The sequence below is a fragment of the Eschrichtius robustus genome, chromosome 15 (assembly GCF_028021215.1).
Source record: "Eschrichtius robustus isolate mEscRob2 chromosome 15, mEscRob2.pri, whole genome shotgun sequence".
NCBI classification, from domain to species: Eukaryota; Metazoa; Chordata; class Mammalia; order Artiodactyla; family Eschrichtiidae; genus Eschrichtius; species Eschrichtius robustus.
In genome coordinates, this window is record NC_090838.1 from 6,898,227 (window position 1) to 6,925,803 (window position 27,577).

A 27,577-nucleotide genomic window follows, 5' to 3' on the forward strand; every position below is an offset into this window, starting at 1 on the left:
GGAGAGATGTCCGGTCCCCATGCAGTTAGGGGCTAGAACGAGCGGCCCCCAGCAGAGCAAGTCTAGGCCCAGCTCTGCTGGCGGGCTGGGGATTCAAATCCCAGCTCTGTCACTTACTAGCTGAGGCATCTTTGATCTACAGAATGTGATCTCTACTTCACAGAGGGTTTTCAAGGCTCTGAAGAGGGAATAACTATAAAAAGGCTTTGTAAAGAAGTGCAAGGCTTTTACACAGAAAACTACAAAACACCATTTGAAGAAATTAAAGGCCTAAATAAATGGAAAGATTAGAAGATTTAACATCATTAAGGTTTAAAGTTGTCAATATTGCTAATACTATGTAAATTGACCTATAGATTCAGTGCAACATTAGGCTTAAAAACACTCTCACAGCCAGGGAATCAGAAGGCTGCTGGACATCCAATATAAGATGCACATTTTTTTTGTTGTTGGTGGTGGGAATGTAAGTTGGTGCAGCCATTATGGAAAACAGTATGGAGGTTCCTCAAGAAAACTAAAAATAGAGTTGCCATATGGTCCAGCAATCCCACTCCTGGGCACGTATCCGGAGAAAACTATAATTCAGAAAGATACGTGAGGGGCTTCCCTGGTGGCGCAGTGGTTAAGAATCTGCCGGCCAATGCAGGGGACATGGGTTCGAGCCCTGGTCCGGGAAGATCCCACATGCCATGGAGCAACTAAGCCTGTGTGCCACAACTACTGAGCCTGCGCTCTAGAGCCCAAGAGCCACAACTACTGAAGCCTGTGTGCCACAAGTACTGAAGCCCACACACCTACAGCCTGTGCTCCGCAACAAGAGAAGCCACCGCAATGAGAAGCCCTCGCACCGCAACAAAGAGTAGCCCCCACTCGCCGCAACTAGGGAAAGCCCATGCACAGCAAGGAAGACCCAACGCAGCCAATAAATAAATAAATAAGTAAAATCTATTTAAAAAAAAAAGATACATGCACCCCATGTTCATAGCAGCACTATTTGCCATAGCCAAGACATGGAAGCAACATAAATGTCCATCAACAGATGAATGGGTAAAGAAGATGTGGCACATATATACAATGGAATATTACTCAGCCATAAAAAAGAATGAAATAATGCCATTTGCAGCAACATGGATGGATTTAGAAATTATCATACTAAGTGAAGTATGTCAGAAAAAGACAAATACCATACGATATCACTTATATGTGAAATTTAAAATATGACACAAATGAATGTATTTACGAAACAGAAACAGACTTACATAGAAAACAAACTTACGGTTACCAAAGAGGAAAGGGAGTGGGGGAGGGATAAATTAGGAGTTTGGGATTAGCAAATACACACTACTATGTATAAAACAGATAAACAACATGGTCCTACTGTATAGCACAGGGAACTATATTCAGTATCCTGTAATAAACCATAATGGAAAAGAATATGAAAAATGTATATATCAGTTATATACATATAACTGAATCACTTTGCTGTACACCAGAAACTAACACATTGTAAACCAATTATTCTTCAATAAAAAATTAAATTAAAAAAATGCACATTTTGTTGACATTTTGACATCCCTGAAATTAGAGTGTATCTTATAGAGGGTATCATAGTTACGTTGTCATAGAGCCTCTCCAGCTGGGGCCCCCCCGATGGGGTCAAGGAGACGCCCTCCCAGAGTCACCCTCCTCCAATTCCAGGAACTCCGTGGGCTTGTTCCTGGGGTCTGTCCTCCTGGAGGCCACCCGAGGCAGCTGTTTGTGGGGAAAGGGGTGTGAGGATGGGCAGGCTGGGCTGATAGCACGCGTGTGCCTGCATGCATGTGTCCTTGGGGTGCAGTGCGGGTGGGAGGAGAAGGGGGCGGGCAAAGCTGGCTCCCCCGCACCATCACGTTTTGGTGTCTAACTCCAAGGAGGCCCAAAATTCTAAATTTGAACCTGGACTTGCAGGCCCTCGTGAAGGCATATTTGTCAAGGTAAGAGGCTGGAACATACTTTATTTAATAGTTTATGAGCTTGATTTATAGCTTTAAAATATTTAGCCATAGAGGATGTGGGCCTCCGATTGCCCCGGGGCCTGGCGGTGTTAGGATGAGGTCTGCGAAGTCCTCTCCTCTGAAAACGCCAGCCCTGGAATCGGTAGGGGTTGTCCCCTTTCCTGGATCGCCCTCTGCCATTCGTCTGCCTGGCCAACTCCAATTTTCCCCTCAAGTCTCAGCTCGGATTCCTGACTCTCCCTGGGCAGACTTGGGCTCACAGGGGCCTGTGCGCCTCTGTCCCTCTCAGCACTCGCTGGTCAGCGCTGCCCAGGCTGTGTGGAGGCCAGGAGGCTCTGACCTTGGCCAACAGCCCTGGCATTTCTAGGCCCTGGCAGGGGTGCTGCCCGGGGAAGGCTCAGTGGGCACGTGCATCACCCTGCAATTCGTTTGCCCCCTTAGCCCCGTTGCTTAAGACACTCTCGCTCCTCAAAGTGTAATGTGCACGTGAATCACCTGGGCTCTGGTTAAAATGCAGGTTCTGATTCTGTAGGTCAGGGGCGGGGCCTGAGAGTCTGCACTTCCAACCAGCTCCCACGTGACGCCGGTGCTGCTGTTTAGCATCAAACCACACTTTTGAGTGGTGAGGCTTGAGAGCTTGCCCCCAGAAAGACAAGTTCAATAGGTGTGTGGCTTGTAGCCAATGCTTTCGTCCAAACTGGACGATGCAGCACAGAAATAAGCCTGCAGCTGCCCACAGGGCCCGTGGGAGAATCCAGAGCAGCCCTCCCAGAGGAGAGCAGTTCCGGGCCTCGGGGAATCACACGAGGGTGCTTGGAATTAGGGCACAGTCTCTGCAGCACCCAGGCCTGTGCCCGGCTCTTGGTTCCAGGCTCAGCAGAGCCAGTGTCCTCGGGCGGGACACCTCTTTTGGGGTCTCTGCCCCATGGGCACCGTCTGGCATCAGAGTGAGAGAGGGGACACTTTTATTAGTAATTTATTTATTTTTAAAACTTCTGGCCGCACCGCGCAGCATGTGGGATCTTAGTTCCCTGACCAGGGATAGAACCCGCGCCCCCCACATTGGAAGGTGGGGTCTTAACCACTGGACTGCCAGGGAAGTCCCAAGAGGGGACACTTTTAAAAGAAAGAAGGACCGGTGTAAAGAGCACTTACCACGTGCCACATACCGTTCCATGTGCTTTTCCTGTGCCAGCGTCTTTAACCCCCATGGCCACCCTCGGAGGTGGGCACTTGCCTTCTTATTACCATCTTACGGATGGGGAAACTGAAGTCCCGAGAGAGGGATTGCCCAAGGTCCATGGTGCCGTGAGGCCCCAGACAGTCTGGCTCCGAAGCCCAGGTACTGAACTAACTGGCCCCGAGGCCTCTCTAGTGTGAGGCTGGGCTCAGACAGGGAGGACTGGGATCCTCTCCACCCCTCACGCCACAGCCCCAAGGCTCCTCTGCAGACGCGGTCGCAAACCTCTTCCAGGCGTCCCTTCTGGCTCTGGGGCTCTGGCCGCAGACAGACCAGTACTGGAGAGTACCCCGGGGCCCCTCCCACCCCTCCTGGGCAGCCTCGGGCCTCCGGAGTGGAGGCTGGCAAAATCTTCCCGGACCTGGTGGTGCCTTCTGCTGGGAAAGGCTCCTACTCCCAGATTGGAGGCTGTCCTGTTTTAAACCAGCCCTATTCTGTAACACCCCAAACTTCCCCAGTGTTAAGTCCCTTCCTCGTTGTATTATCATGGCCTGTTTTCTCCTCTGTCTTCCGCCCTAATCCATGCGCTCTCAGAACTGGGGCCATTTTCCTTTTTCTCTGACTTCCAGCTCTGCGCCTGGTGCACAGTAGGTGCTGAACGGACTTGCATCCTACAGTGGTGATGCACCTCCAGATCTTGCCACCAGAGGGCAGGCGCACACAGCAGCGGGAACGCAGGCCAAGCCACTGGGAGAAGGTGGGGCTGTGTGGGTCCCTGAGCACCCAGCGACTGGACCTCTGGACAGGAGAAGGCCAGGCAAGCCGGCTTGCGGCTTAGGACATCTCTGCACTTCCCCTGCTAATTCCAGCCTCAGCTCCAGAGTTCCCCTTTTCTCTTCCTTCCCTTCCTCTTTCCCCTCCTTTCCTCTCCTCTCTCCCCTTCCAGGTTCCTGGGTCAACCTTGACTTTGAGTGACTTTGGGCCAGACACCTTTTCCCTCTAAGTCTTAGTTTCCTCATCTCAGCTTTTGCGCATTTCTCCTACCTAGGGACTTGGGGTCCTCGGTGTAAGGCTATACTTCCCTTAGCCTGGCCCTTCCCTGCTCTCAGGGCGGAGGTCCAGGCTGTGCTGAGGCAGAATCGTGTCCCCCTTGCTGTAAGTTGTGTCCTCATCAGGCCTCCTGCTCCATCCCTGGTGGACGATATCTCAAGGTCTGAGTCTGTGGTGCTGCCTGGGGCTGGCTGAAGTGGCTGTACTGGCAGGACCACTCCTTTTCCAGCCTAGGAGCTGCCGCAGCCGTCTGTGCTAGGATGCTCGCCGGACATCAGCTGGGCCAGACAAGCAGGCGGAGATGGATGGATGGATGGATGGAGAGAAATTCATGACTTGCTTCAGAGCATTTGTAGCAAAGGGATTTTCATACCCACTGCCAGCGGAACCCTAAAGCCTTCTTAAGCCTCTTGGAGCCTGGCTCCAAATGAAGTCAGTTGAGAGCCTGTACCCCTTTTGAAGCTCCCTGTCCTTTTGGGATTTCCCACTGGTGGTGGCCCTAGGGGACCAATGGCCCTGGTCTAGGCTGTCCTGGGGACGGGATGGGGCGGCGGGGGCGGGGGGGGGCGGTAAGGATTCTATTAACTGTGAGGGTTTACTCCTTCATCCTGGGCTGGCTGCAGCACCAGTCAGCCAGCTTCAAAGGAAGTCACTGGCCAGAGGGTCAGACAGGGGGGACCCCGAGATGCTCCAGTCCAAATCCCAGGGAACTGAGGGGCTCTGTGACAACCCACAGCCAGACTTCCAAGCTCCGGCCCTTCCCTTACACCACGCTGCCTCCAGAGAAAGGGTTTCTGGGCGGGCCCGGAAACGAGATGTGTCATGACAGTGGGTTCTCGGTCCCCAGCTGAGCTCATGCTTTCTTACATCTCTCCTGGCACTGGGGCCACTTGTCGGGACTTGCCCATTGCTGACCCAGATTTCCAGGCCACTCTGTCAACACCTCCAGGGCAGGGCAAAGCGCGGCTTCTCAGAGGCCCAAAAAGAATCCATGACCAACATCGCAGAAACTTGACCGGCCGTGGGAGGACACCTGCCTATCCACCCGTGGGCTTCCTGGTGTCAGCCTGGCTCTGCCCCTCCCCGCAAGGCTGTCCTCAGGGCAGTGAGTGAAGAACCTTGTTAGGTAGGGGGTAAGGGGTAGGAGGCGGGCAGCACCCAACAGAGGCACGCTATTTAAGTGCCTGGAAGGAGGGGCTCTGCGTGTGTCTGGGGCCGGTTTCTTCTTTATGACTCTTGCACAGCCCCTGCTGCCCCGGGGATCACTCAGAGCCTCCCAACTTCTGCTGCAAGCCCCGCCCCCAACCTTGGCACACCCAGTTCTCTCAGGATGGCTGATCTTGTTGCCACACAGCCTAGAAAATTCTGCCCCTGGCTTGGCTCCAGTTACTGAGCCAAGATGAGGCATGAATCACAGGGCTGTGTCAGAGGAGCTGCATGCCTAGGAGCTGCCGGAGGCTGGCGGGAACCGCAGACCTCAGACCTGCAGAGCCGCAGGCCTGGCTCCTCTTTGGGGCTGCCCGCCTTTCCCTCCCTGCTGCCCGCCCTCCCCAGCCGGGGGCCATGACATCATCCGGCTTCTCTGGGTCCTTCTCTCACCAGCCTGCAGTAGTTCAAAGAGCCCCACGTGATTTGGGCCCCAGACAGAGCATGGCTGTCCCCAGTTATTAGAGGTTTGTCAGGATGAGCCAGAATATGCCAATCGTATTCCTTTTAGATTTTTCTTAGGTTACAAACACCCAATTAAAAGTCTTCTTTGTAAAGAATTCCTAGACTCCCAAGCAGACCCAGGGAACCCCAGTTTGAGGAACTCTCAGAGAGCAGAAGTTTGAAGGTCAGGAACTAGCTCAGTGTCTGGTTTGTCCAGTTGTCCAAGTACCGCCTTTCTCGGAGCCTAATTTCCTAGCTGAAGGCTCCTGTAGCTTGGACATCCTTCTCTCCGTGATTCCTCAAAGACATCCCAGTCCCTGTGGCCGTTCAGATACCAGGCTTCAGGCTTGTGGCTGCACCCAGAGGTGGCAAGCTGGCCGCCAGCCGAGGCCCCTCCGGGCAGAGGCGGAACGCACCCAGGGCTGGGGGGCGGGGGTCTCTGCCCCACCTCCGCTGCAAGGTCATCTCTCACTCCCCAACGCCATCTGTATGTTGGTAGCTCGCCGTTCAGAAGAGTTTGGCCCAGGCCTCCCATCAGTGACAACCCACAGCCAGACTTCCAAGCTCCGGCCACGCATGGGGTTCCGGGCCGCACGGGATGCTGACCTTGCCGGGAGGCCTGGCCTGGGCCAGCGGGTGGAAGGTCCGTGTACTCAGGAGGGATGCCCACTGGTTCCTCTTGGGCCATGCGGGGAAGTCCCAACAGATAATGACACCGAGCAGGGCCCTGTGGGGCTCCTGGGCACGAAGTCTGTGTCCCCCATTTCTTTGATTACAGGAAACAGGCTTCATTCAGCCTCCATGACCTTCCCTGAGTTCCAACGGGCAGATTCAAGCAGTTGTTAATTAGGGAAGGGAGGGAATGCGAGACAAAGGAGAAACAAAGGAGACAAGGGAGAAACAAAGTCAAGAGAAACAACAGTTCAGCCTTGGGGCAAAGTGCTGGTGCCCCATCAATGGATACACACAACAATATCTCTGAGCTGTTTGGCAGGTGCTGAAACCCCCTCCAGGTAGGACAAGTTAATGATTAATGACGGTATGCTGCCCACAAGCACGCAGACCCCAGACCAGTTGGAACCAGAAGGTTGATGATGCTGACTCCCACTTACCTCCCCACCAACCAATCAGAAAAATGTCCATGAGCTGATCACGCCCTCTTTGAACTATTGCTATAAAACTTCTCACTACCCTCTGGAAGGGTGGGGGGCACGGTTTTTGGAGGCGCTAGGCTGCAGTGTTCCCTCTTTGCCTGGCAAAGAGTAAAGTTACACTTTCTCTTTCCTCCTAAATTCTGTCTTCGTATTTCTATTCGGCACCAGTGTACAGAAGCCGAGATTTCGGCAAAAATAGCCTGGCACGTTCCCCTGGCCAGCCCTCCTGGAAATGTGGCCCCAGCTCCCTCCCCGATGCTGGGAGGCTGCTGCCTCAGTTTCTTAGGAGGAGATGAGGACGAGGGGACGCAGGGGCTGTAGAAACTGCTCCACGTGCACTACACGTGCAGACGTTTGGGCTGTAAGGTGTTCAGAGCTCACCTGGCCCAAATGCTCCCCATGAAAGAGGGCTGGCCCAGGGCTCCCCGGTGGAGTCAGGGGCACCTGGGCCTCCAGGCTCCTGGCCAGACCCCTGAGCTTCAGAGTCCACACCTGTGAACCTTCTCTGAGAATTAGGCCGTGACATCAGTGCATACAGGTCACAGCGGAGGTGTGAAAGCCGCTTAAAAGAGGCAGGGCTGGGCAGGCCTGCTCTCTGCCCCCTTCCCTCTTCCCTACCGCTCCCCCGGTGTACACTGGAGTGACTCCTCCATGTGGGACACGGTCTGGAGGCCCCACCTCGGAGCGCCCTGTCCTCGGCTCCCCTCTGTCTCCTGCTGCCCCCTTGCAGGCTAAGGGCTCAGGCTCTTGGCTCAACTAGACCAGCCAGCTGCTCCCCGCTGGGATTCGAATTCTGAAGAGAGAGACGCAGCACCTGGGCACGGTGAGCCAGTCCTCTCGAGAGGCTAAGGGGCAGCTGCTTGGCCCAGCTGTGTGGGCTCTAAATCAGATCTTTTAATTCCTGCTCTGAAGCCTCTAGAACTGCCACGGCTGCTGGCCATGCCCAGACCTGGTTTTCCACCCTCCTTTGAATTCAGTCCCTATTATGGTTTGAATTGTGTTTCCTTAAAATTCATATGTTGACGTCCTAATCCCCAAGACCTCGGAAAACAACCTTAGTTAGAAATGGAGTCCTGGCAGATGTAATTAGTTAAGATAAGGTCATATTGGAGCAGGGTGAGCTCCTAATCCAATACGGTTGGTGTTCTTATAGAAAGGGTAAATTTGGATACAGGCCTGCATATAGTGAGAACACCATGTGAGCACGAAGGTGGCATCTACCAGCCAAGGAGAAAGGCCTGGAACATGTCCTTCCTCACACCTCTCACAGGGAACCAACCCTGCTGACACCTTGATCTCGGACTTCTGGCCTCCGGAACTTAAAATGCAAGAAGAAGGAATTCTCCTCAAGGTTTCAACACAGGGACTTCCCTGGTGGTGCAGTGGTTAAGAATCTGCCTGCCAATGCAGGGGACATGGGTTCGAGCCCTGGTCTGTGAAGATCCCACATGCTGCGGAGCAACTAAGCCCGTGCGCCACAACTACTGAGCCTGTGCTCTAGAGCCCAAGAGCCACAACTACTGAGCCCATGCACCACAACTACTGAAGCCCGTGTGCCTAGAGCCCGTGCTCCACAAGAGAAGCCACTGCAATGAGAAGCCCACGCACCGCAACGAAGAGTAGCCCCCCTTCGCCGCAACTAGAGAAAAGCCCGCGTGCAGCAATGAAGACCCAATACAGCCAAAAAAAAAAAAAAAAAAAAAAAAGTTGGTCCGTATGACATTCATTATTGATAAATCGACATTTTATCCATCAGTCATGTGAGCTTGGTCAATGTGAGCCCTTCTCCCAGAGATGGCAAATCCATCCAGAGCCCTGGTGGGTAAATAAATCCTTTAGTGTTCAGAGGCCCGGGCCCTGCAGCAACCTTTCTGGGAGGGAGGGGCCTGCTGTTCCCAGCTGGGCACTGCCCCGCCCTGACCCATGTGCGATGGCGTTGGCTGAACGCTCCTTCACCACAGGCTGCCTCCCCCCACGTGGCGCCCTCAGAGATGAGGATTAATGGCACTCTGACTCAGTCAGCCCTCCTCTGAGAGCCTCCCCCAAGTCCCCTTGTCTCTGGGCTCCTCCAGGAATGTGTTTTTTATCCACTTGCCACTGGGCGGCTTCCTCCAGTGACACTCTCGCCAGCCCTGGGAGAGCCTGTCTTGTTTTCTCTCCATTCTGTGACTCTGGGCCCACCGGCCTCTCCACCCTAACCCAGGGCCCTTGCCTAGCCTCCCCCCCAGGCCACGGTGCTGCACCCCATCCTGACTGGGGGCCACGGACAGACAGCTTCTGGTCCAAAGCGGGGGCCCACCCTCAGCCCGGACCACAGGGGGAGGCGCCACTTCCCCTTCCCTGGTGCCTGGACACTGCCTGCCATGCCCACCAGCCTCACCACCCCATCTCTCCGGTCTTCTCTGATGCCCTGCCTTCCGCTCCGGGGCCCTTGGAGCTTTGCTGCTTACTATCTACCTCTGGGCCTTCTCACCTATGGTGACTCCTGACCCTACAGCCTGAGGCCTGGCCTCTGAGGCCAGCCCGGCCGGTCACCCTGCTGTAGTCAAAGCCCCAGCTTATGTGTGCCCTGCCCTGGCCAGCCTGCACACCCACTTCGCAAGCGGGCCTGGCAGCCCCCTGGAGCCTCCGCCCTCCACCCTGACTTCTTACTCAAGCCCTGTCTCTGCTTGAGTCAGAACCTTGGCTCCAAGCCCCAACGCCAGTCCTGCCTCTGACCCCGGGGCTGGCATCTGTCCCAGGCAAGCTGATGGGTGAATGGTTAGAGCCTGGTTCCCGGTGCAATGGCAGATTGGCCCGTGTGTTTATCACCTGTGGTTCCCCAAGCCCCATAGAGTGATGGGGGCTCAAAGACAAAGGGGCAACAGCAGTGAGAGTTCACGGGCTGTCTGGAAGCACACGGAGCCAAGGTAACGGAGGTAGCAGCACTGAAGTTACACATAAGGCCTTGCAGAGCAGGTCAGCGGCGGTAAGGGTCAAGTTTGCCTTGCAGAATCGCAGACTCTTGAAGCTCTTGAAGTCGATGGAACCACAGGCGGCCTGGCGTCGGTAAGAGGGGAGTGATGGAAAGTCTTTATTCAGAGACCTGGACCCCCGGTGGGCATCGCTCTCCATGCAGCCAGGAGACCAGCCTCTCCCATCCCCGGGGGCCGCAGACAGAGTGTTCGGAGGATCTGAGCCTGAGACGCCAGCACTGGAGACAGGCTGGGAGGGGAAGGGGATGAAGGCAGAGTGGAGGCAAGTCGACGGACGTCCGCAGAGCAGTCCGGGCGGCCCTTGGGCCTCCCTCGCCTCCGCTCCCTGTGCTGGACTCTGTCTGGCTCCACCCAGACGCCGGGCCCCTGGGACTCCTTCTGGGCACCCCTCTCGGGCGTCAGCTGCCAGTGCTCCCTGTGGCCTCGCCCGCAGCTCTCCTGGGAGCACCGACTCGGGCTCCTGAAGCCACTTGGCCAGCACTTGCTCAGTCCCCTGGGGTGGCCCTCGGCCAGTGACTGACTGGTGGCTGGTCCAACACAGTTTTCTGTCTAGAAGCTTCCCTTTGAGCCCTCCGAGCTGGACTTAGCATGGCCCGGTCACTGTGGCTTGGATCTCGAGGGGCGGGAGCGGCCGCCTGTTCCCTACTGGCTCAGGAGCTGGGGCCGCCGAGCCCATCGGCCCTGACCCCGTGTCCTTATCTCTTTACACACGTCACCTTCTCTTCTCAGAGGTTCACTCTCTCTTTAAAACTTGGGTTGCTTCTGACGGCAGCTAGGAGCCCAGCAACACGATGATGTGCACCAGCCCTGCTCCAGCCCTGCAGCCCTTCCCCATCCCTTTCGGAGCTGGAGCTCTTCTTTCTATGGCTTCTCTTCTCCACGAGACCGTCTCTTTGCTCTCCCTCCGTGCATCCAGCTTGGTGCCACCTCCTGTAAAGCCCCAGTGGACGCCCTGCTCCATCTCCTTCGCCCCAGCCCGGCTCCCCCGCGAGAGGCTCACAGAGCCCGGGTGCCACCGTGCTTGCTCACGTAGCCATTCTAGGAGGAGTTGCTGAGTGGATGGGTCCACAGATATCTGAAGACACATCTGGGGTCTCAGTTCCCCTGCTCCTCTGGGAGCCTTTGACCCCAGTGCCCCCCAGGCTCCGGGGCATTGCCCAGACTGGCCCGAGGTACACCGTCACTCACCTTACCCAGAGGGCACGCCTCCTCACCCCCATCCTCCACCCCAGAGGTCCACTGCCTGGGCCCCCTCCTTGTCCAGCTGCCCCCGAGACTCTGTCGACCCCTCTCCCTCCTCATTCACAAAGGCTGGCGCAGCCCCCTTCAGGGTTTTTGGTGTAAGGACTGGCCTGCTGAGCGGCAAGCCTGAGGGAGAGGTAGGACCGTATCAGGAGGCGGGAGGACCCACATCCGTTCCTGGCCGGGCACCCGACTGCTGCTCCCTGCAGCACCCCACGCTCACCTGGTGTGGACAAAACCTCTTCCCTTGGTTCAGCCTAGCGTCTGGTATAAGAGCAGATACAAATAATCATGTTTGCAGAGGACGTGCCTAATCACGTAGCGAAACTTCTAGAAAACGAGTGGGTGCAACTGAAAAGCTTTGGGGTCAGGACCAGATCCTCCCACCACTGGATGGTCTCGGTCAGATCAATAACTTCTCTGCCGCCATCACATCCTCAACTGGGAAATGAGAATGCCTGTCTGCAGGGCTGTTTGAAGATCAAACATAATCTCTATGTGCTAAGCGCTTGGGATCACCACTGTGCCGAGAGGGCCCTCGAAGGCGGCAGTGAGTATTATTACTGCTGTATTCCTCTTGCCGTGAAGAGTTGCTACCAGCCTGCAGGTGGCATCTTACTAGAATTTGTTCCCAGAAGATCAGCCTCGGCGCTGGTGTGCCAGGAGCAGCTCAACTGCAGACACTTACAAGTGTCCTTGTCATCACCGCACGTTAAAGAGTTAAACATCAATTCTTTACCTGTGGGGTGACCTTGGGCAACTCTGGGAGCCCCTCTGGGCCTCAGTTTCCTACCCTGGAACCTCAGACTCACAATAGAGACGAGGACTCAGAGAGATCCCGGACCAGGGATGCCGTTCCCACCCAGGACCAGCCTGGACATCTGCGCCAGGTTTTGTTTGTACCGGTGCTGCTGGTGGAGTGGGTTGCTTCTCCAAGGACGCTGACACGGAACTCCACACAGAGGAAAGGTGCTCAAGTGGAGAAGTTTCAGGCACCCAGACAAGGCAGCTGGGAGATGTGGGCACTGTGGCCCGTCCAGTTTCTCTCACTGACACACCGCACTGGCTGGTTCCATGAGAAACGTCTGCTCTGCGTCCCGAGATCCTCTCCCAGGCCAGGACCAAGGGGCCCAAATCGCCAAGACGCCACAGGCTATGGCAGGCGGTCCTGCTCCACCACTTCCTGGCTGGAAGACACCGGGCAAGTCACTTAACCTCTCTGGGGAGGGAAACAAGCAATTCCTGCAGAGAGGATTACAGCAGTGTCTGTGGTGAGACAGCACGGCGCTTTGCGCCATGACACTCAGAAGTAGTAGCTGGTGTTCCCTCAGCCAACGGGGTGGCAGAACTAAGAACCGAAAGCCTCCCAAACAGACCTCAGACTCACCCTGATCCACCCAGCATGGGTGTCGCCTTAATTATCTCCTTCCTCTAGCAAATCCTCCTGAGAACCCTTGGGATCTGTGGGTGAAAACAAGGAGATGCTCACGCAGCCCCAGACCAGGGCCACGGCCTCTGGGAGCAAACAGGGGAGCGGGGGGGCCAGGACCAGGCTGCCCAATGCCCGGGCAGGGCAGGGGTGTCAGGGGTCCCAGCCTGGCGTCCGGGGCTGGCTTGGGCAGGTGCGCACGTCTGCAATGGCTGTCCTGGCTTCACCCACCCCTGGAGGTGAGGAGGCGGATTCAGGGCGGGGCCATGGATGCCAGGTGAGACCAAGCCGATGGGCAGCTCTGGGGCTGCCACCTGCCCACTCGCACGCACGTGCACACGCACATGCACACTCGGCCCGCCTGGCACGCGGACAGGGCTGTTCTCCCAGCCCCCGAGGCTCCCCCTTGCTCCTTCCCGGGTACGAGGATGTCTCGTGTCAGGGGCCCTTGTGCTCCAGCGCACGAGCTCCTTGCGGGCAGAGGCGTGTGTCACCCAGCAGAGGTTTGCTGCGTGGAGGGAGGGTGGGCGACCAGGTGAACGGGCGGGGCTGGGTGAAGCCGGGTGGGCACCCACCTAACACGAGTACTTTCACTTGGAGCCGCTCACAGCAGCTGCTGGAAACAACTCTCTCCGTGCAAAGAGTCCACTAACTACCTTCGAAATAACCACCAAATAACCAGCAGAGCTGATGAAGAACACTGCCCCTTCTCACAAGCAAACACTGAAGGGCGTTTCTAGCATGAGTATTTGCGAATATAACATTTGAATGCGGTGTGGGTAGATTTTCTTTTCTATCTTAATGAAAAATTTATGGTTTTATGTAGCAAACTATGTTTATGTTTCAGAATTCATGTAACTGAACTTCACAACAGGTACAAAAATCCCTCCCTGCACATGTGGGCGTGTGGGGAAGGGCACACGCCTCTTTCTCCTTCCCTCCCCCCCCCCCCCCCCCCCCCCCCCCCCGTCACATGCTTACAGCAGAGGAGCCGATCAAGGAGCCAGAAGAACCAAATTCCATTATGGTGTGATTTTAGCAGATCATGAACCTCTAGGAGCCTCAGTTTCCTCTTTGGTTAAATATACCTGCCTCTCTGGATTTTTAAGGGAATTAAATGAATTTCTGCTGGTTGATACTTTTCCAACTGGGATATAATTTCCCTTGAGGAAATTTAGAAATGTCCTGAAGGCTCATGAAGCCATAGGATATACATGTTCCTCCTCACCAAAGTGTCAAAGCTTTGGAGAAATAATATTTCCTATGAAAACAAACATGAATTTATAATAGAGAATAATGTATGAAATGCAAGAATTTTTAAGATGAAACTTGATACTACAAAGAAATTTCAAACCTGGAACTCATGGCTTCAGGCTCTGCCCCTGATCTCAGTTTCTTTTCGATTGTGGGTTGAGTTGTCCCCCCTTTCCCCCAAAGATATGTTCTTGTCCAAAACCCCTCGTACCTGCGAATGTGACCTTATTTGGAAGAGGGTCTTTGCAGGTAAGGCCATGGGAGTGGGCCCTAATCCAGTATGACTGATGTCCTTGTAGGAAGAGGAGATGCCACGTGAAGATGGAGACACAGAGGGAGAGGTGACAGAGGCAGAGACTGAGGTGACACAGGGCAAGCCAAGGAGCACCAAGCATCGGCCACACCAGAAGCTGGAAAAGTCTCAGAGGAAGCACAGCCCTGGTGCTCTTGATCTCGGACTTGCAGCCCCCAGAGCTGGGAGGGAATAAATTTCTGTTGGGAAGCCCTAAGGCTGGCCAGAGGGAGCAGGCAGACCTGTGACCACACCAGGCCCTGCCGCATCAGCTGTGCAGCCAAGGGCAAGTCACTTCACCACTCGGAGCCTCAGTTTCCGTCTCATGTGGGTCCAGCCCGTTCCTGGCAGGTGTTGCCTGTGTCATGATTAATGCCCGCTGCTACTGTCCCGCTATTACGTGTGGGTAACTGTACCAGCACCATCCACATCCTGGCCACCGTCTGAGGGGAGCTGGGCCTCCGGGTCGCAGGCCCGATTAGGCCCAGGAGGAGGGACGCAGCTCAGGCTATGCCCCGGGGCGCCAGCCAGGGAGGCCACAGGGATCACGCAGCCTGAGAGCTCAGAGAAGGTGCTGACCAGATTCACAGCTCCCTCCGCCCGCCTCGGACCCAAGGACTGAAGCCAGTGAGGGGCGTGAGACCAGACCCCAGAGAAGTCTCTTGTGCCCCCCTGCCCTGGGAGGCGGCAGTGAGATTCTACCCCAGCCGGAGGTGCCTTCCTGCTCTCAAACCAACCAACCTCGCACGGGTGCACGGGCAGGTGTCCTGGAGGAAGTGGGCTCAGACCAAGCTAGGCGGGGGCTGCACTGCAGGACCTGCCCGCCCGTCTGCACTCTGTCGTCACGGAAGCCCTCGGGGCAGCACAGGGCCCAGCGCAGAGCGGGTGATGGTAAGTATTTGTTGAGGTGAATCAAAGCAGGAGGAAGGGAAGGCAATTTCCTTCCTGGTTAACCGAGGCCTCCCCTTTGCTCTGTGGGAAGTTCTGGGAACGGTCCAGCACATTTGGGGCTCAGGACGGGGGTATCTGAGCTGCCTGCGGCAGCTCTGCCCTCATCGCCTCCCGGGACCAGGCGGCTGGCCGGAGAGGGCTGTACGGCCTGGCAGCATCCACAGGGAGGCCAGCCGAGTGCGGTTCTCCAGCTGCCCCGAGAGTGCGTCCGGAGCCCCAGCCCCGCAGCCTGCCCGGCCCCGGGAACGTCTGGGCACCGTGGCAAGGGCACCACGCAGAGGGTGGGGCTGCCGCCTCACCCAGCTGGGTGCTCCTCCTCGGAGGCCCGGCTGGCTCAACCCGCCCAGCTACCCCCGAGGTCAGCCCGCTCGGGGACTCGAGGCCCGAGAGCCCTGCAGCCCGGCCGGTGTCTGCCCTGCACCCCACGGTCTCTCCTCTTCCCTGTGGACTCAGAAGGCTCTGCACAGGAAGGGAGTGCAGTCCCCTCTTTTCCAGAAAGCTCTGGAAGCAGCCCCAGCTCGAGGTTCCTCTCTCTGGAGCCAGCGCAGACCCCGCGCCCGTCCCGCCAGGCCTCACCTCACGCAGCCCGTGGGCGCCGCGGGGGCAGCTCCCCTTCTGTAGCTCCCTTCCTGCGATGGAGTGGGCGCCCCGCTGCTCCGACGGGATGGGGCAGAGCTCTGGTCTCTTGGTTGGCATCTTGACACTCAAGTCCTCCTGAGAGAAGCTCAGGGAGTGCTTTCCCCCCAACTTCTTCATTCACTGACCGTCTCTTAGAAGACTTGAGGGCGACCTTCTCATCCATTTTACGCTGGTCTCACAGCCCCCATGTCAGGAGTCACATCTGACCCACGTGTCCATCTGAGCACGTACCAGGTGCCTGGCACTGTGGTAGACGATCTTGCACCTGCCTGCCATGCACCATCTGCCCGCTGGTGGGCGTGCCAGCAAGTAAGTGGTGCCCAACAGGGGCTTGAGGGTAGCGATGAGGGCGCCCAGGGACCGCTGAGGGGAGACGTCCCCCCGACAGGGCAGGGAGTGCGCTCCTGGAGAAGGTGTCTGGTCGCCACTCACGTTCACAAGCGGCCATTTTTAGCACCTATTAAGTGCCAAGAGTCTATGTCCATATCTCCAACTCTCAGGAACATCCGTGGTGTGAATCATTACCCTCTTTACAAAGAGGAAGTCTGAGGCCCCAGGAGATCAAGTGGTGTGCCTGTGACGGCAGGCTGATCAACCCGGGCCTCTCTGCACGCCACGCTCATCCTCAGCTCCTACACCGCACGGCACCCCAACAAGGCAGCATCCTGCCGCAGCCCCACTTGGCAGCCTCAGAGTTGGTGAGACCTGGGGGGCGGGGATGGAGGAACATAAGGGCCTGTAGGAATGAGACCAATGGGACCTTCCCCTTCCAAGCGCTAAAACCATCTTCCCCGTCAGGAGGCCCGGGGCACCCCGGTGACCCGTCTTAGCGGGGTTGGGGTGTGAGGACAGGCAGGCTGGGAGCATGCGCTCTTCCCACCCACGGTCTTGGGCCCTCAAGCTTTGGGATCCACAGCAATTCTCCCGTCCAGGGTCAGCTTTCAGTGCCTTAAATGCTTGGGGCCACAAGGTGGCGCCTGCACCCCTCCCTCCGGGCCAAGTGCTCGGACAGCTTGAATTCAGCAAGGCAGCTGGGGCAATGCTGCCGGCTAGGGCCGGGGGACCAGAGACAGCTTCTGCCAGAGGGGCATCCTGGAGCCTTTCAGAATGCGGGGCCTCGGTGATGCCAGGGATGGGGAAAGGACCCCCAAGACGGAGGGAGGACCTGGAGTTTTGAAAGTGCGTTTGAGACAGTTCCCACCTTGGCTGCGCCTGAACCCAGATTTATGAGAAAGGTCCTAGTTGTACATCACAGTTCCCCAGTTGTCATGAATACTCTGTCCTTGTCACTTTGCACATTCCAGTGTTTTTGTTCAGAGAAGACTCATAGGGTCTGTGGGCAAAGTTGGAGGGACAGGAACCTGGAGAGATGGGCCTTGAATGCCAGGGTAAGGGGTTTGTTTAGGACTCAGAAGGTGACAGGGAGCCTCTGGAAGGCTCTAGATCACTCTGGCTGCATGTGAGAGGAGTAGGCAGGGTCACTAGGGAATAAGCCACATCCTGCATTGGGGACCTGGGCAAGGAAGTGGAGCAGAGATGGACGGTTCCCAGAGGTGGTACCCCTTGTCCTGACACTTCTGCCCCGTGTCTGCACCCTCAGCTCCACATCCTTCTCTAGATGGTCACACGAGGGCACGTCCTCCCACCTCAATGCCCTCTATCACCCTTGGTCCCAGGCTCAGTCTTCCTATCAAAGCATGACCTTCCTATGTCCCATTCCTTCCAAGCTCTGCTAAGAGGGAGCTGACAAGCTCACGACCACTCTGTGCCTCTGGACCAGTAGGTATGTACACGCACATAACCCTTCTGTTTCAACGTCTGAGCCCAAAGCGGGGGCCCGCAGTGAAATTTCAGGCAGAACGGCAGGCCCGTATTTGGAGATGACCAAATATGGAAGGCAGGAGCCTTCTGAAGTGCCTCAAATCATATGAGAGAAATAGGTCCCCGTCATAACCAGTAAAATCAGCTCCCTTGGACCCTAGGACTCTTCTCTGGTTCCCAAGGCCATCTCCTGCTTAATTCACAGTGACAATACGTCGACCAGCCGGTCCACCGTTAGCGTCTGGCTCTGCCCCAGGCCCCCCTTACTGTAGCTAGAAGGTGGTTACAGTTTGAACTCGGAGCAAGGGACAATTTGTGGCCCAGCAAGATGAAGTAAGAGGAAGTCTTGGGACTTCCCTGGTGGTCCAGTGGTTAAGACTCCACTCTCCCAATGCAGGGGGCCCGGGTTCAATCCCTGGTCAGGGAACCAGTCCCACATGCGTGCCGCAACTAAAAGATTCCACACGCCACAACGAAGACCCCGCGTGCTGCAACTAAGACCCGGTGCAGCCAAATAAATAAGTTAAAAAAAAATAAGAGGAAGTCTTATTTTAATTATTTGCCATAATAGTTTCAGAAAGAGGGGTAGATTAGCTCAGTCCAGTATGATTGGTATTTGGCAAAATCTAGTGAAGCAAGTGTTCTGATTGCTTAGGATTTAACAGGGATGCTATTACTGTTTAGCCATTAACGCTTCAAATATGATCCAGATGCAGTTTTAAAAGTGGATAAATCCACCAGAAACTAACACAACATTGTAAATCAACTATACTTCAATTAAAAAATGGATAAATCCAAGTTTAATAAATGGTTAAATCCAAGGAAAGTTTTTAAAAAAAAAGAGGACTTCCCTGGTGGCGCAGTGGTTGAGAATCTGCCTGCCAATGCAGGGGACACGGGTTCGAGCCCTGGTCTGGGAAGATCCCACATGCCGCGGAGCAACTAGGCCCGTGAGCCACAATTGCTGAGCCTGCGCGTCTGGAGCCTGTGCTCCGCAACAAGAGAGGCCGCGACAGTGAGAGGCCCGCGCACCGCGATGAAGAGTGGCCCCCGCTCGCCGCAACTGGAGAAAGCCCTTGCACAGAAACGAAGACCCAACACAGCCAAAAATAAATAAGTAAATAAATTTTAAAAAAAAAGAAAGAAAAGAAACTTTTACATGGCAAAAAGCACTATAAGCAAAGTGAAAATGACATACTGAAGGGAAGTACTTGTAATACACATATCAAAGATAAAACACTAATATGATTCATATTTAAAGAGCTCTTTAAAATGTGAGGGGAAAGACCAAAGTTCCAACAGAAAACTGGGCAAAAACCATGAATATACAATTCACAAAAAATGGAATAAACGGCCCTCAAACATGGTAAAAAAATGTTCAACTTCACTCATAATAAGAGAAATACAAATTGTAACTATACTGAAATACCATTTTCACCCATCAGGTTGGCAAAAATTCAAAAGCTTGACAACGCACCACATGGAGAGGCTGTGGAGAAACTGGCGTTCTCAGGCATTGCTGGTGGAAATCAAAGGGCTAAAGCCCTATGGGGATGATTTGACAATACCGAACAAAACTAGACAGGTATTTAACCCTTGCCCCAGCAATCCCATTTCCAGGAATTTATCCTGAAGATTTATTTCCAACTTTATGAAAATAGCAAAATAGTGGAAACTGCCTCAATACCCATAATCAGAGATGGCATGAATTAAACGTGGCACACCCACAAAATGGAGCACTAGGCAGCTGTAAAAAAAAGAATGAGAAAGAGCTCTAAACGTTCTTACGGAATGATTCCCAGAATATACTGTTAAGTAGAAGAACAGAGTGATACATTGTATGTTATCTTCTGTGTAAAAAGAGAAATAAGAAAATACATACAAATCTGCATCTTTTTGGAAAATCACAAGAAGGGTAAACTAGAAACGAATTAAACCACATTTAATTACCCACAGGGGTGGGTAGGAATGGAGTGACAGGGAAAGGAAAGAGAATGATATTTCTCTGAATATACTTTTTCTGCATAGTTTTGACAAACTTTTGGAACTTTGTTAATGCGTCACATGTTGAGTAAATAAAATTCCATCAGTGTGAATGGGGAGGTCACCACCCCTAAAACTGAATAAAACCAAAACAAATAAACTGAACTATATATCAAATCGATAACATAACCGCATAAGAAAAAGGAGGGAAAAAAAGAACTAATCCAAGTAGCTTTGAATGCAGTACTTTGACTTTATACCCTCCGTATAAACACAAAAAGAACTGCAAAGAATCTTTAACTTTACCTAATAATTTTGTGGTTGGTAGAGATATGAGTGTAACAATTCTGAGACAATTTTTGTGTATCATAAGACTGAGAAAATGAGATATTGTTAGGAGCCAGAGTTTTCATTGTGGGAGAAAGGAGGCATAAGTAAGGAACAGAGAAACGTGAGTGTATTAGTTTCCTAAGGCTGCTATAAAAAGTACCACAAACTGGGTGGCTTAAAACAACAGAAATGTTTTGTTTCACAGTTCTGGAGGCTGGAATTCCCAGATCAAGGTGTCAGCAGGGTTGGTTCCCTCTGAGGCTGTGAGGGAGATGGCTTCTCCCCTAGCTTTTGATGGTTTGCTAGCAATTTTGGCATTCCTTGGCTTATAGAAGCATTGCCCTCATTTCTGTCTTCGTCTTCATGTGCTGTTCTCCCTGTATGTGTCTCAGTTCCCCCTTTTTATAAGTATGCCAGTCATACTGGATGAGGGCCCACCCTAATTACTTCATCTTAACTTGATCATCTGCCAAGACCCTTTTTCCAACTAATGTCACATTCACAGGTACTGGGGGTGGTTAGGACTTCAACATCTTTTGTGGGCACACAGTTCAACCCATAACAGTGATGAAAAACCTTTTACTGTTGGATTGGGATGAGAGATTTCAGAATGAACTCATGCTTTAAAAATTCAATTTCCAAGTTCAGCCCCTATGTCACCTCAGCAGCAACGAGCACAACTGATGTCCAGATCTTGGTTTCTAAATGCTATTCTCCACCAAAAGGGACAGGACTCCTTGGATAAATGGGTGACTCTAGGGCTGGGTAGGGTAAAGCACAAGATGAGCCTGGAACTTTTTGTTATGCCTGAAAGTAAGGAAGGGCGTGATATAGGAATGGTGGGGACATGTCAAAAAGACGCTGAGCAAGTCCACTTGAAGAGGATGCCCCTGGCCAAATCTGGGACCATTTGAGCAGCAGAAAGAATGATGACAATAATGGATTATAACATATTGAATCAAAAAGAATGCATGAGTCCACAGTGATCCTAAAAATGAAACCAACATGCAAATAAACTGGGGGAGGTGGGAAAGCTCTTTATAGTAGAAAGATGACAAATGTGGAAGGGATGAGAGTTAGAAAACAAACTTTCTGCAACCATCGTTGAGTAATTGATTCAAACAAGAATATTCAAACCATTGAGTAAATGATCGTTAGGTAAACAGATATTTACAGCCTCAAAGTATCTCCCCAGAGATTATTTAGTAATTACAAAGAGAAAAGATGGATATCTTTATGGTAGAGAAATACAGTGGAGAAGGTAGAGCGCACTGCCTCTGGCTTTACCAGTGGTTAAGTAAACATCAACAGTGATGACACACTCTGACATCAGGTACCTCCTGGTGTAACCCGCTGAGAAGAACACAGTGGCACTTATGCACCGGTCCTGCCAAAAGTGAGACATCCAAATCAAATCTTGAGGAAACAATCCAACAAATGCAAATTGAGGGAGGTTCTCAAAACAGTGGGTTTGTATTCTTCAAATACATCGGTCATGAAAGACAAAGAAAGGCGGAGAAATTTCCAGATTAAAAGAATGGGATTTTTTTTTTTACAGGAGCTTAGACATTTACCCTAAAATTTACATAGAAGTAAAAAAAAGATCCTTGACTAGGTAAGTCATCTTTAAAAAAGGAAAGCAAAGAGGGAGGATTTACCCTACCAGAAGTTAAGACCTACTACAAAGTCATTGTAATAAAAATAGTCGTAAAAGAGGCCAATGGACCAATGTAATACAGCAGAGCACTTAGACAGACTCATGCATATTTGCAAATTTAATATAAGATAACTTGGCATCACTAATCAATCGGGGAAAAATAGATTTTTTTTTTTAAAGGTAAATGGTATTGGGAAAACTGGCTCACTATAAGGAGAAAAATAAAACTGTTCCTTACCTAACACAACATAACCTATTCCAAAGATCCACTGACATTTTACAAAAGAGATATCTGAAAGGCAAGCAAGCATATGCTGTTAAACTCATCAGTAATCACAGAAAAGGGAATCAGAATAACAAAAGGTTGGTTTCCCACAGCAAAGGGCTGAATGAGCCAAGAGCCAGGGAGGGGAGAGGCAGGAAGCAGGTAGAGGCCCCTCGAAGTGTGCAGTGGGAGCGGGAACTCGTCCAGCCGTCCTCTGAATTGAGTTGGAAATTCTTACTCTGGTTCCTTAACCCGATTCTTAAATTAGGTTAATCCCGTACATGACTCAGCAATTCCACCCCTGGACACCCACAGGGACTTTCTTTGTGGCCTTGTTTGTGGAGGCATCTCTGGGGAACATCATGATTGATTGATTCCAGGTCTAAATAGGTCAGACCAGATTCTCAAGGAACCAGATGAGGACACTAAAGTCATGTTAAAAGAACTCAGTGTCCAACCTGAGGACACTCCCACTGGCCAAAGATGGGATGCTTCAAGCACCAATAATGATAATAACCACAGTGGAGACCAATTGAACGTGTTTATATTCATGAGTTCATAATGATGCCAAAAACAAGCAAACAAAAAAGGATTGACTGCTTTTAGACAATACTAGGAAACTGCTTCATTATTTTGAAAGCAGATAAATAAAGGGAAAGAATCAAGTAATTATCATGCTTTTCTGAAATGAACTGTACTTCAGAGTTAAACCAAATAGGTGATGAAGGAACATTTCTCTTTATATATATATATATTCCAACAAATACACAAAGAAAGAATGATAAAAATTAAAATATCACTGTTATGGACTGAATTTTGTCCTCCTGAAATTCATACATTGAAGCCCTAACTTCCAGTGTGACAGTATTTGGAGACGGGGCCTTTAAGGAGGTAATTAAGGTTAAATGAGGTCATAAGGGTGGGGCCCTAATTCAATAGACTGGTGTCCTTATATGAAGAGGAAGGGATGCCAGAGATCTCTTTTTCATCAGGCTCACAGAGGAAAGGCCATGTGAGGACACGGCAAAAAGACAGCCATCTGCAACCACGTAGAGAGGTCTCACCAGAAACCAACCCTGCTGGCACCTTGACCTTGGACTTCCAGACTCCAGGACTGTGAGGAAATAACTTTCTGTTGTATAAGGCCCCCAGTCTGTGTTAATCTTTTATGGCAGCCCAGGCAGACTAATACAAGCACCAGTTTGCAACTCCTAATGAATTACGGATCTGGGCAATGATCTCCAATGGCTGACACCACCAAAGAGAGAACCAGACAAACACACCTCCTGATGGTACCACCCAGGAAGTTGTCCAGACAAAACAAACAAAAAAATCCACAAAACAACTGGAGTCTGTTAGATCTAACTAGTAATTTACAGGAAATACCAGGGACAGAGGAACATGTTAACCAACACCAGAAGGATGTAATCAGCAAAACCCACAGTGTAGGAAATTTGACAAGATTTTTTCCTTGCAAAAAATTGCAAGGAAAATAAAATAGAGGAAACCCCTCTAGATTAGAAGAGATTGAAGAATCATAGCAAACAATCACAATGTATGGACCTCACTGCTCTCAATTCAAACAAACAAATTTTAACCCCCCCAAAATTTTAAGACAAAAACTATGAATACTGATTAGGTTTTTAATAATACTAAGGAGTTATTTTTAATTCTGTTCATGTGTGATAATAGTTTTATTTTTTCTAAAGAGCATTTATCTTTTAAATATATAGACTAAAATATTTGCAGATGAAATAATATGTGTGGGATTTGATTTGAAATAATCCAAAGAGTTAAGAAATGGGAGGAGGTACAGATAAATAAGACCGGCCACGCATTGGCAATAGCCAAAGCTGGGTGATGGATATACAAGGTGCTATATTATTCTCTCGACTGTTAAAAGCTGGAAATTTTCTGGAATAAAAAATTGTTTTCTTGAGTACTGAGTATTTTTAAAAGCGATAAACAAAATGAGATTTTCTCTTAGGTAAATTAAATATATAATACACAAAACAAAACACATTTTACAAGAGTACTAACAAAGCAATACACATCTAACATGTAGAGGAGTTGTCGTCTGGAGGGGAGGGGGGAGTGGGAGTAGGGTCTGGGGATAAAGGGAATTGGTTCATCATTTAAATAAACCTGGAGGGCTCCCCTGGTGGTGCAGTGGTTAGGAGTCTGCCTGCCAGTGCAGGGGACACGGGTTCGAGCCCTGGCCTGGGAAGATCCCACATGCCGCGGAGCAACTAAGTCCGTGCACCACAACTACTGAGCCTGTGCTCTAGAGCCCGCGTGCCACAACTACTGAGCCCATGAGCCACAACTACTGAGCCCACGTGCCACATCTACTGAGCCCGACTGCTGCAACCACTGAAGCCCACGCACCTAGAGCCCGTGCTCCGCAACAAGAGAAGCTGCCACAATGAGAAGCCCGAGCACCGCAACGAAGAGTAGCCCCCCTTCGCCGCAACTAGAGAAAGCCCGCGTGCAGCAACAAAGACCCAACGCAGCCAAAAATAAATAAAATTTTAAAAAAATTATAAATAAATAAATAAAGCTAGAGAGGGACTGAGGAGTAGGTTTAGTGCCATCCTCTGCACCTCAGGTCCAAGGACAGAGAAAAAGTGGAAGATGGAAAAGCACAAGGATACACAAAGAATGATTGTAGCCCCACTACCAGAAAGAAGCATTGCTCACATTTCCGTGTTTCCTTCTAGTGTTTTTTCTATACCTATAGAAAATTACCCTCTCCTTTCCACTCATTCTCAGGCTTTGGAGACACATAGAAATGGGTTAAAATTCTGGATTAACCATTTTATGAATGGTGTTATCTTGGACAAGTCGTTTTCTCTTGTCCAACTTTTCGTTTTCTCATTCTGAAAAGGCGGAACCATCACAAGCAGCCTCTTAAGGCTGGGTGACGATGGGACGAAAAAGCATCTAGAGGTTCCCTGGGGTGGTTCCCACTGGTATTTTGCACAGCTCTGTGCAGAGGCAGTGATAAATATCTGTCAAACTGAACGGGATGAAATTACGAGACAGCCGGATCTCACGTGTGTTTTTTCATCTCAAAGCCTCATGTTGAGGCACATCATGTTTTTTTCCTGTGATTCACTCTCAGTTCCACGTGCAGGGAAAAGAAACTCTCTCTTTGGGGTCACCCAGTTCACATGGTGAGAGACCCCAGAGATGTCTTCTCATCATTTGCAGTGTCTCCCAGGGAAGAGTGCAAAGATGTTGAAGTTGCCAGAAGTATCGCAAGAGGCTTCCTGGCCGCTAGCGGTGAGGACGTTCCCTCTCTGGGGCCCAACGGTTCCCAGGTGGCTTCTGGCCTTCAGAGTCTGGTTTACGTGAGCCACCCTGGAAGCCACCACACGTGGTAATGTGTCCTTTTTCTGAAACGTCACTGGGTGGCTGGGCACAGAGCTGGGGGTCTCCCAGGGGGCGCCCGTGCAGCAGCACTGCGCTCACTAGACGGCCAAGGGGTCCCGGGAATGTTCTCAGTTCTAGTGTTCAGCGTGTGTTGTTAGGAGAAATCGTGCGCTCTACTGGCATCTGTGAATCTGGGACTTTTAGAAGTTTCTAGAATGCAGGCCTCGTGGGTCTCAAGGGCCTACTTGACTCCTAGCCAGTCTGGATCCTTGTTCTTCCTGAATCCTTCCAATGATACTTCAGAAGCAGAGCAGGCATTTGGGGTTGTGGTTTTCACACAGGTTTTGGCCTCAGGGGGACACACCAGCACACACAGGAGCACAGGGCCCCTAGCAGGCATCTAGTGCCTCTCCTCTGCCTTCACAGACCAGGAGGCCCCGTCCAGAGAGGTCAAGGGACCTGTCCAGGGTCACGCAGAGGAGAGTCAGTTCATGCCATGTGGTTCCGGCTTCGGGGTTAGGAGAGAAAAGGGGAGATCATGAGAGCAAACCTAAGAGGGCTCCTCCTCCAGAAGCCCAGACTAAAATCTCAGATGAAGTCACAGAATCAGAAACCTGGCTCCTGGACAGACCTTCCTGCTCTTCCAGGCACTGGGGGATGGGGGCGAGGTAGAGGGGTTAAGAGCTCAGACTCGACTTAGAGGGACCCAGGTTCCAGCCCTTAGATGCATTTACTGGCTGCATGAATTTAGGGAAGTTACTCCACTGCTCCGTTTTGGTTTTCTCCTTAGCGAAACCTATCCCCCTGCAGAGCTGTTGTAAAGATTGAATGACTCAAGGCAAAAAGTGCCTGCCCAATGGTAGGCCCAATGTGGATGCATGATCACTATGGCCCACAGTACCACGGGGAGAGGCAGGGGTGCAGGCCCTGACTCCCCACAGGTGACTCTGTCGTGGGGGAAATCCCGCAGCCTGTCTCCCAACCTGTAGCCTCAGCGTAAGGAGACCCATTGCACAACAAGGCAATGTGTGTGGAAGCACTTTGTGGAGTGCCAAGCACAGGCCAGGGCCCAATACAACGACTGCTATTACAAAAACTCTGGTCCAACGCCATCAATTCAAGGAGGAGGTCAGAACACGCCACCTCAAAATATGCCACTCTGGCATATCGCCCATTTTGAGTTAAAGGCATTTAAAAAAAACAGCAGATACAAGAAGAACACCCTGACTTTCCTTAAAAGCAAGAGATGAAATTCCCATGTGAAAGATGTCCTCCCTACACCGGAGAGACAGTAACATGCTTATCATCAAGAATGGTCAGGTGGGGCTTCCCTGGTGGCGCAGTGGTTGAGAATCCGCCTCCCAATGCAGGGGACACGGGTTTGAGCCCTGGTCTGTGAGGATCCCACATGCCGCGGAGCAACTAAGCCCGTGTGCCACAACTACTGAGCCTGTGCGTCTGGAGCCCGTGCTCTGCAACAAGAGAGGCCGCGACGGTGAGAGGCCCGCGTACCGCGATGAAGAGTGGCCCGCGCTCGCTGCAGCTGGAGAAAGCCCTCGCACAGAAACGAAGACCCAACACAGCCAAAAAAAAAAAAAAAAAAAAAAAAATTCTATGAGAACAAAGTTTTTAAAAAAAAAGAATGGTCAGGTGAGACCACAGAATTCTGTGCCTTGTTAAAATAACTCTTATCTTCCTTTAGCCTACCCACTTATTTTAGTTTCTTTTCCACCATTGCTTCTCTCTGTTTTACCTCGTATAAAAGCACAGAGATTTTGCCGCTTCTTTGGGTCTTCATGTCCTTTTGAGGGCTCCTAAGTTTTCACACAAAACTTCTGTTAAATAAATCTGTATGCTTTTCTCCTGTTGATCTGTCTTATGTCAATTTAATTCTCAGGCCAGCTGAAAAACCCTAGGAAGGTAGAAGGAAGACCTTGCTCCCCTACAAAAGCAAAGCCTCAGAAGGTCCTGGGTCTACTTTCCATGGAGCCTCCATCTGGCTGGTATTTATCTGCCCCCGCTCCCCGTCTGTCTGATTTTACTCTGAGAAGTCAATTCAAGCCCTAAGTCAGCCCATCCTTCTCACTGAGCTTCCAGCAGAGTTTCAGCCCGCCTGGGTCACGTGTGCCTGGGGACAAGGCAGAGGCCCTGGCTAGGATGTGACAGCACCAGGTCACACAGGCAGGGTCCCCATGGCAGGGCACAAGCTGGAGCACTGGGAAGCTAAGCTGAGAGGGATGCTAACATCTGAGAACTCCGGAGCTGGAAGCGGGCTGGTCCAGATGCTCACGCTGTTGATAGAGAAACTGAGGCCCAGAGCGAAGAAAGAACTTACT

At 51.9% G+C, this 27,577-nt stretch overlaps 1 long non-coding RNA gene across 2 annotated transcripts in view; it reads right to left on the reverse strand.

Moving 5' to 3' along the window:
* Nucleotides 1-11,302: 11,302 nt before the first annotated feature.
* LOC137777531 (uncharacterized) overlaps nucleotides 11,303-27,577 on the reverse strand; it is a 38,966-nt gene continuing 22,691 nt past the window's right edge. Inside the window, exons 3-4 of one of the 2 annotated variants that reach the window (XR_011076549.1) lie at nucleotides 15,748-16,515; nucleotides 11,303-12,432 (exon numbers count right to left, since the gene is read on the reverse strand). This is a non-coding gene — a long non-coding RNA (uncharacterized lncRNA). Of the gene's footprint in view, nucleotides 12,707-15,747; nucleotides 16,516-27,577 lie in introns of both variants that reach the window. The other variant, XR_011076548.1, reaches the window with a different exon arrangement.